Here is an 8,703-nt window from a genome sequence, read left to right on the forward strand (position 1 = left end):
TCAATTTGTTGTGCCATGGACTCTACAAGGTGTCGAAAGCAGGGGATGCTGGCCCATGTCGACTTCAATGCTTTCCACAGTTGTGCCAAGTTGGCTGAATGTACTCTGGGTGGTGGACCATTCTTGATACACACGAGAAACTGTTGAGCATGAAAAACCCAGCAGCGTTACAGTTCATGACAGAAAACGGCACGCCTGGCACCTACTACCATACCCTGTTCAAAGACACTTAAATGTTTTGCATTGCATATTCACCCTCTGAATGGCACACACATACAATCCATGTCTCAAGTCTTACAAATCTTCTGTAACCTGACGTCTCTCCTTCACTGATTGAAGTGGATTTAACAAGTGAGATGTCATGAAAAGAGCAGGTGTTCCTAATGTTTTGTACACTCGGTGTATATTACCATGATGATTTGAACTCTAGTCTTGGTCATATGTCATCCAAAGAATAACAAATTGTAATTTCATGATTCCAAGCATAAGTTGTTATCTTTATGTAAAGTATTTAGTAAGCGTTGATCTTAGGACATTTTGATCCTACATGATCTTAACAAAGTGCAATGTCATTCTGGATGCACAAAAGCCTATAGTTCCTGATGGCTTATTTAGTTGGAGTTTAGTGTCACAAGTAGTTAGGATGAGGTTTACCTACCCTGTCTTTTTGTCGATTTGTATAAACGCTAAATAACTACATGATAAATTAAATGTAGGATGTCACATCTTTTGAACCTTCACTAACTGATCTGTGGTGGTTGGTTAGTCAAGTTGATTAATGTATAACAGCAATCAACTACATGAATAAGAGCAAGAACACCCCACCCCTGCTATCCATGAGCCTGTGTTTCTGACTGTAATAGCTGACACAGTCAACACACCATGACACAAGGGAAAATTCAAATGATATACAAATGTTGATTACTATAGGTATAAAGTGGATACTGTCATACGCACAAGAGTCTGTCTGTCTCCATCTTTACAGTTCTCTGAACGATTCCACCTGGAAGTGGACACATCATTCTACATTGTTGTGACTACTGCCTCCATCACACCATTCTTGCTGCCGGGTGAAAATAATAGTAATACTGTTGTCACTAATCATACTGTCACGTTCGTTGACGGAAGAATTAGACCAAGGTGCAGCGTGGTAAGCGTACATCTTTCTTTTATTTGATGACACCGAAAAAACAACAAAATACAAAAAACGAACATAACGCTACATGCAGTGCATAAAGCAACTACACACAAACAAGATCCCACAAACTAAAGGTGGAAAAAAGGCTGCCTAAGTATGATCCCCAATCAGAGACAACGATAGACAGCTGCCTCTGATTGGGAACCATACCCGGCCAACAAAGAAATAGAAAAACTAGAATGCCCACCCAAATCACACCCTGACCTAACCAAATAGAGAAATAAAAAGGCTCTCTAAGGTCAGGGCGTGACACATACATATTTAATGTCGACAGTTACATCCATAAGTAACATTAATATGAATGACCCTCTAAAATCCTCACTGAAAGTTGTCACCACACATGTTTTATATACAAACTTGAAATTCCTCTTCTCTTCACTAATCAAATTGTCCTTATGTACAACAAGCTATGTTATCACAATACATCCAAACATCAACAAAAAATATAGATTATAATTTTATGTTGCATTAGAAAAACATTTGTCAATCTTAATCTAACCTAATTCTTTCATATTTTATAATAGAAAGCTAAATTTCAAAACGGGAATAACGAAACCAAATAATTATTTAATAATCTTATTTCCTATATTATTTGTAATGGACTATTTTAGGTTTCTTGGACCTTCCATCCCTCTCCTGCCACATCAGTATAGCTGCTCCTCTTCATCCAGACCCACACTAACCTAATGTAATACCCTTGTTAAAACCAAGTATAGAGTTTATTTGTTATAATTAATTGGTATTAGACTTAAAAGGTGATTGAATTGCTCCTGAATTGTAATGTCCTTAATGCATTTGATTTTGAAGAAATATTTATTTAATGTACAAGTGAATAGGTTGGTTTACTTTTAAGTTTAAGTTTTGAACAATGAGGTAGCTTGTTAAGTTTTGGCCAATGGGAGAGTTGATCTGGTTAATAGGAGGTCTGGGGAAAAAAGAGAGGGGTTGGAAAGAAAGAAAGATGGAGAGACATTATCAGTGTTGGTGAAGAAAAACGGTGAAAGAAGACGATAAAAATATAACAAAACCTATACCTACCGAGTTTTGAAGGGAAATACTGATTTTATTTTATAAGAGACTATTATTATTTTGTTGAGAAAGACTTAGTAGTGACTGAAGCTACCGTCTCAACGTGGAGGTATTTGACAGCCTCGAGGTTAGCCTAGCATCGTGCGAGACCTGGAGAGAATTGCTTGTGGAAGATTACCGAGTTCATGTTTCCATGGGATATCTGTTGCTGCTAAGGAGTACTGTCTGCATTGATAGCTGTGCTTGCTGTGGATCTTGTGAGGACAACTGCACGGAACTACTATACTTCGCTGAGGAAATATCTAGGAGTAGTGAGTAACTACAACGGTGGGGTGCTTCGGGACTTTATGTCTATCGTCATTTTTATTTTAGCTCAAACGCACGCCTACGGGTTTAAGCAACCTTGCAAGTAATTTGGGCATTTAAAAAAATATATATATTTTACCTTTATTTAACCAGGTAGGCTAGTTGAGAACACGTTCTCATTTACAACTGCGACCTGGCCAAGATAAAGCAAAGCAGTGTGACACAGACAACAACACAGAGTTACACATGGAATAACATGGAATAAACAATAAACAAGTCAATAACACAATAAACAAGTCATTGACACAGTAGAAAACATAAAGTCTATATACAGTGTGTGCAAAAGGCATGAGGAGGTAGGCAATAAATAGGCCATAGTAGCGAAGAGTGATAAATGAGCAGATGATGATGTGTAAGTAGAGATACTAGTGTGCAAAAGAGAAGAAAAGTAAATAAAAACAGTATGGGAATGAGGTAGGTAGATTGGGTGGGCTATTTACAGATGGACTATGTACAGCTGCAGCGATCGGTTAGCTGCTCAGATAGCTGATGTTTAAAATTGGTGAGGGAAATATAAGTCTCCAGCTTCAGTCACTGGCAGCAGAGAACTGGAAGGAAAGGCGGTCAAATGAGGTGTTGGCTTTGGGGATGATCAGTGAGATATACCTGCTGGAACGTGTGCTACAGGTGGGTGTTGTTATCGTGACCAGTGAACTGAGATGAGGCGGAGCTTTACCTAGCATAGACTTATAGATGACCTGGAGCCAGTGGGTCTGGCGACGAATATGTAGCGAGGGCCATCCGACTAGAGCATACAGGTCGCAGTGGTGGGTGGTATAAGGTGATTTGGTAACAAAACGGATGGCGCTGGGATAGACTGCATCCAGTTTGCTGAGTAGAGTATTGGAACCTATTTTGTAGATGACTTCGCTGAAGTCGAGGATCGATAGGATAGTCAGTTTTACTAGGGTAAGTTTGGCGGCGTGAGTGAAGGAGGCTTTGTTGCGAAATAGAAAGCCAATTCTAGATTTGATTTTGGATTGGAGATGTTTAATATGAGTCTGGAAGGAGAGTTTACAGTCTAGCTAGACACCTAGGTATTTATAGTTGTCAACATATTCTAGTTTAGAACCCGTCCAGGGTGTTGATGCTAGTCGGGCGGGCGGGTGCGGGCAGCGAATGGTTGAAAAGCATGCATTTGGTTTTACTAGTGTTTAAGAGCAGTTGGAGGCCACGGAAGGAGTGTTGTATGGCATTGAAGCTCATTTGGAGGTTAGTTAGCACAGTGTCCAAGGAAGGGCCAGAAGTATCGTCTGCGTAGAGGTGTCTCAGAGAATCACCCGCAGCAAGAGCGACATCATTGATATATACAGAGAAAAGAGTCGGCCCGAGAATTGAACCCTGTGGTACTCCCATAGAGACTACCAGAGGTCCGGACAACAGGCCCTCCGATTTGACACACTGAACTCTGTCTGCAAAGTAGTTGGTGAACCAGGCGAGGCAGTCATTAGAGAAACCAAGACTATTGAGTCTGCCGATAAGAATACGGTGATTGACAGAGTCGAAAGCCTTGGCCAGGTCGATGAAGACGGCTGCACAGTACTGTCTTTTATCGATGGCGGTTATGATATCGTTTAGTACCTTGAGTGTGGCTGAGGTGCACCCGTGACCGGCTCGGAAACCGGATTGCACACCGGAGAAGGTACGGTGGGATTCGAAATGGTCAGTGATCTGTTTATTAACTTGGCTTTCGAAGACTTTAGAGAGGCAGGGCAGGATAGATATAGGTCTATAGCAGTTTGGGTCTAGAGTGTCACCCCCTTTGAAGAGGGGGATGACCGCTGCAGCTTTCCAATTTTTAGGGATCTCGGACGATACGAAAGAGAGGTTGAACAGGCTGGTAATAGGGGTTGCAACAATGGCGGCGGATAGTTTTAGAAAGAGAGGGTCCAGATTGTCTAGCCCAGCTGATTTGTACGGGTCCAGGTTTTGCAGCTCTTTCAGAACATCTGCTATCTGGATTTGTGTGAAGGAGAAGCTGGGGAGGCTCAGGCGTGTAGCTGCGGGGGCGGAGCTGTTGGCCGGGGTTGGAGTAGCCAGAAGGAAAGCATGGCCAACCGTAGAGAAATGCTTATTGAAATTTTAGATTATCATGGATTTATCGGTGGTGACCATGTTACCTAGCCTCAGTGCAGTGGGCAGCTGGGAGGAGGTGCTCTTGTTCTCCATGGACTTTACAGTGTCCCAACACTTTTTGGAGTTAGCGGATGCTACAGGATGCAAATTTCTGCTTGTAAAAGCTAGCCTTTGCTTTCCTGACTGACTGCGTATATTGGTTCCTGACTTCCCTGAACAGTTGCATATCGCGGGGACTATTCGATGCTATTGCAGTCCGCCACAAGATGTTTTTGTGCTGGTCAAGGGCAGTCAGGTCTGGAGTGAACCAAGGGCTATATCTATTCTTAGTTCTGCATTTTTTGAAAGGGTCATGCTTATCTAAGATGGTGAGGAAATTACTTTTAAAGAGCCTTCAGGCATCCTCGACTGACAGGATGAGGTCAATATCCTTCCAGGATACCCGGGCCAGGTCGATTAGAAAGGCCTGCTCGCAGAAGTGTTTTCGGGAGCGTTTGACAGTGATAAGGGGTGGTCGTTTGACCGCGGACCCATAGCGGATACAGGCAATGAGGCAGTGATCGCTGAGATCCTGATTGAAAACAGCAGAGGTGTATTTTGAGGGCAAGTTGGTCAGGATAATGTCTATGAGGGTGCCCATGTTTACGGATTTAGGGTTGTACCTGGTGGGTTCCTTGATGATTTGTGTGAGATTGAGGGCATCTAGCTTAGATTGTAGGGCTGCCGGGGTGTTAAGCATATCCCAGTTTAGGTCACCTAACAGAACAAACTCTGAAGCTAGATGGGGGGCGATCAATTCACATATGGTGTCCAGGGCACAGCTGGGAGCGGAGGGGGTCGATAACAGGCGGCAACAGAGAGACTTATTTCTGGAGAGATTCATTTTTTAAATTAGAAGTTCGAACTGTTTGGGTATAAACCTGGAAAGTATGACAGAACTTTGCAGGCTATCTATGCAGTCGATTGCAAGTCCTCCCCCTTTGGCAGTTCTATCTTGACGGAAAATGTTGTAGTTGGGTATGGAAATCTCCGAATTTTTGGTGGCCTTCCTAAGCCAGGATTCAGACACGGCAAGGACATCAGGGTTGGCGGAGTGTGCTAAAGCAGTGAGTAAAACAAACTTAGGGAGGAGGCTTCTGATGTTAACATGCATGAAACCAATGCTTTTTCGATCACAGAAGTCAACAAATGAGGGTGCCTGTGGACACGCAGGGCCTGGGTTTACCTCCACATTACTCGAGGAACAGAGGAGGAGTAGGATAAGGTACGGCTAAAGGCTATCAAAACTGGTCGTCTAGAGCGCTGGGGACAAAGAATAAAAGGAGCAGATTTCTGGGCGTGGTAGAATAGATTCAGGGCATAATGTGCAGACAGGGGTATGGTGGGGTGCGGGTACAGTGGAGGTAAGCCCAGGCACTGAGTGATGATAAGAGAGGTTGCATCTCTGGAAATGCTGGTTATAATGGGTGAGGTCACCGCATGTGTGGGAGGTGGGACAAAGGAGGTATCAGAGGTATGATGAGTGGAACTAGGGGCTCCATTGTAAACTAAAACAATGATAACTAACCTAAACAACAGTATACAAGGCATTTGAGAGAGACATAAAGCGACGTATAAAGCAATCACAGGTGTTGATTGGGAGAGCTAGCTAAGACAACAACGGGTAAGACAACAACAGCTAATCAGCTAAAACAACAACAACAGGTAAAATGGCAATGAATGGGCAGAGAGGGTCGGTTAACTACACACAGAGCCAGAGTTCGCGGCTGGGGCCGACAGATAAACAAAAATAAACAGAATGGAGTACCGTGATTAATGGACAGTCCAGCAGGCATCAGCTATGTAGCCGTGTGATCATAGAGTCCAGGGGACAGCAATAAATGGAACAGGGAAGCCGCGGAGTAGTCGCTACTACGCTAGCACGCGGGTGACACGGCATTTAAAGTTAGCAGCCCGGGGCTAGTCGAAGCGTCTGCTCCGACGTCCGATGGATATTCTTCGGCCGACCAGTCGTGGTGGTGCGGCGGGGCGCCGTGTCGACAAAAGATCCAAGCCAGATGGCGAAAGAGGTATTGTAACGTTAGTTGTAGTAATTTAGTTTGCTAGCCGGGAGTTGCGCCTGGCTCACGGCTAACTGGTGCTAGCTTCGGGGCAGGGGCGTTAGCCACTATAGCCACTCGGTAGCAGCGGTGATCCGGTGCCAAGGTCCAGAGTTTACGGCAAGGATCCGGTGGAGTAGTGGATTCTAGCCATGTTTGGGTGGAGTCCGGGTGAACAACTGAGTAGGCCGGGAGGTGGGCCTGGCCTGGCTCAGGGATAGCTTTGGTACTGGGTCACTCGGTGGCAGCTAGCTAGCTCTGAAGATCAGGAGTAATGGTCCAGGGTTTGCGGCAGGAATCCGGCGTTGTAGTGGAGAAACAGTCCGATACTGGTAGGATGGCGAGTATTATCCAGGCAGAAAAAAAGGGCTGGTATCTGTGCAGAAGGTAAAGGCCGCTAGCAGTGGCTAACAATGACTAAATAGCTTGTAGCTAATTAGCTGGTTAATTAGGTGGATCTGGCTATAAGGTCTAAAAAATAAAAAAATAATAGCAGTTCCGTATCACATTGGATGAGGCATGTTACCAGAAGGTATAATTGAATTAAAATGCAAAAGAGATTGAAAATAAAATTGAAATATATACAAAAAAAGGACGAAAAATACAAAAGTACACGAGAGGACGAACAAAACACGTCTGCACTGCTACGTCATCTTGGAATTGACATGGGTTGTGCATGACTCATTTGGGTTTATTATTTGTATTTATTTTGATGTGGTACATTGAAGATGTGATAATACAGATCTTGAACCTCATGTCTGTTGCATTGGAGTCATTAACTGTTTCAGTTTCATTTAATGCATAGGAAAGCATATCCTTATATAATAACTAAAATCTATAATCATTCTATCTGAAGTTAATACCCTAGTTTTCATCACCCTAGTGAGTTTACAATAGGGATTCTTATTGGAGATGTCCTTCTCACCTAATATCCAATGCTGTTCAGATATTCTAAGTAAGTTAATATCGTGAGAGTCAAATGTTGAGAGGGTTACACTAAGAAAACAAACACAACAGTACAAAGGAATAGAAACTTAACATCACATAGTATTACATTTAGGATGCTCCATTTAAATGGGTGTTTCTGGCTTTATCTAGTTTGATCATATCTCATAGATCAGAAAGGAGTTTGCTAAGGACGGGAACTCCAGCCAAGGCCTACGCTGGAGAGAACTGCCAATCATGAGAAATGAGTGAAATGAGTGAGCATGACATTGATTTCTGATGTGGGAGATGTAGGACTACTGTACCTGCTCCAACATCTGTTCCTTTACCACTGGGTCATTGAGGTCACCTCCTGTGTTAGATTTCAGAGACATCCTTACAATGGTCTGCTTGATTCTCTTTTCTAGGACATAGGAATGGTAACAGACACTCAAATGAGATTCAGTTTATTTACAATAAATATAACTTTTCTTTCAATGTCCTTTGAAGACTGTAAATTACTGTGGAACTGTGTAGTAGCAAGCCTCTGTATTCTATGTTACCCAGAATGGAACTATTATCTCATATTAGAAACCACATGAACACATATTTGCATTAATCCCTAGTGAGAGTGGGGAGTGAGAGGTGACATTTTACAGTGGATTAGGCTACATGAAACATTATTGTCCGGCATCTGACAGTGCTTGTTAAAGTGGGACCCTATTGGGTCTACCACCCCTTCACGTGTCTTACAAATATTAACCCCAATAAGATAGCAGTCTTGTTGACTGGTCCATCTAGTGGTAATGCAACAGCCTCTGACACACATATCTATGTTGTCAGCGTAGATTTGAATCTGGCATAGTGCCCTTTAGATTTTATTTATTTAATTTATTTATCCGTTATTTTACCAGGTAAGTTGAATGAGAACACGTTCTCATTAACATCAACGACCTGGGGAATAGTTACAGGGGAGAGGAGGGGGATGAATAAGCCAATTGTAAACTGGGA

Source organism: Salvelinus alpinus, chromosome 11 (assembly GCF_045679555.1).
Source record: "Salvelinus alpinus chromosome 11, SLU_Salpinus.1, whole genome shotgun sequence".
NCBI lineage: Eukaryota > Metazoa > Chordata > Actinopteri > Salmoniformes > Salmonidae > Salvelinus > Salvelinus alpinus.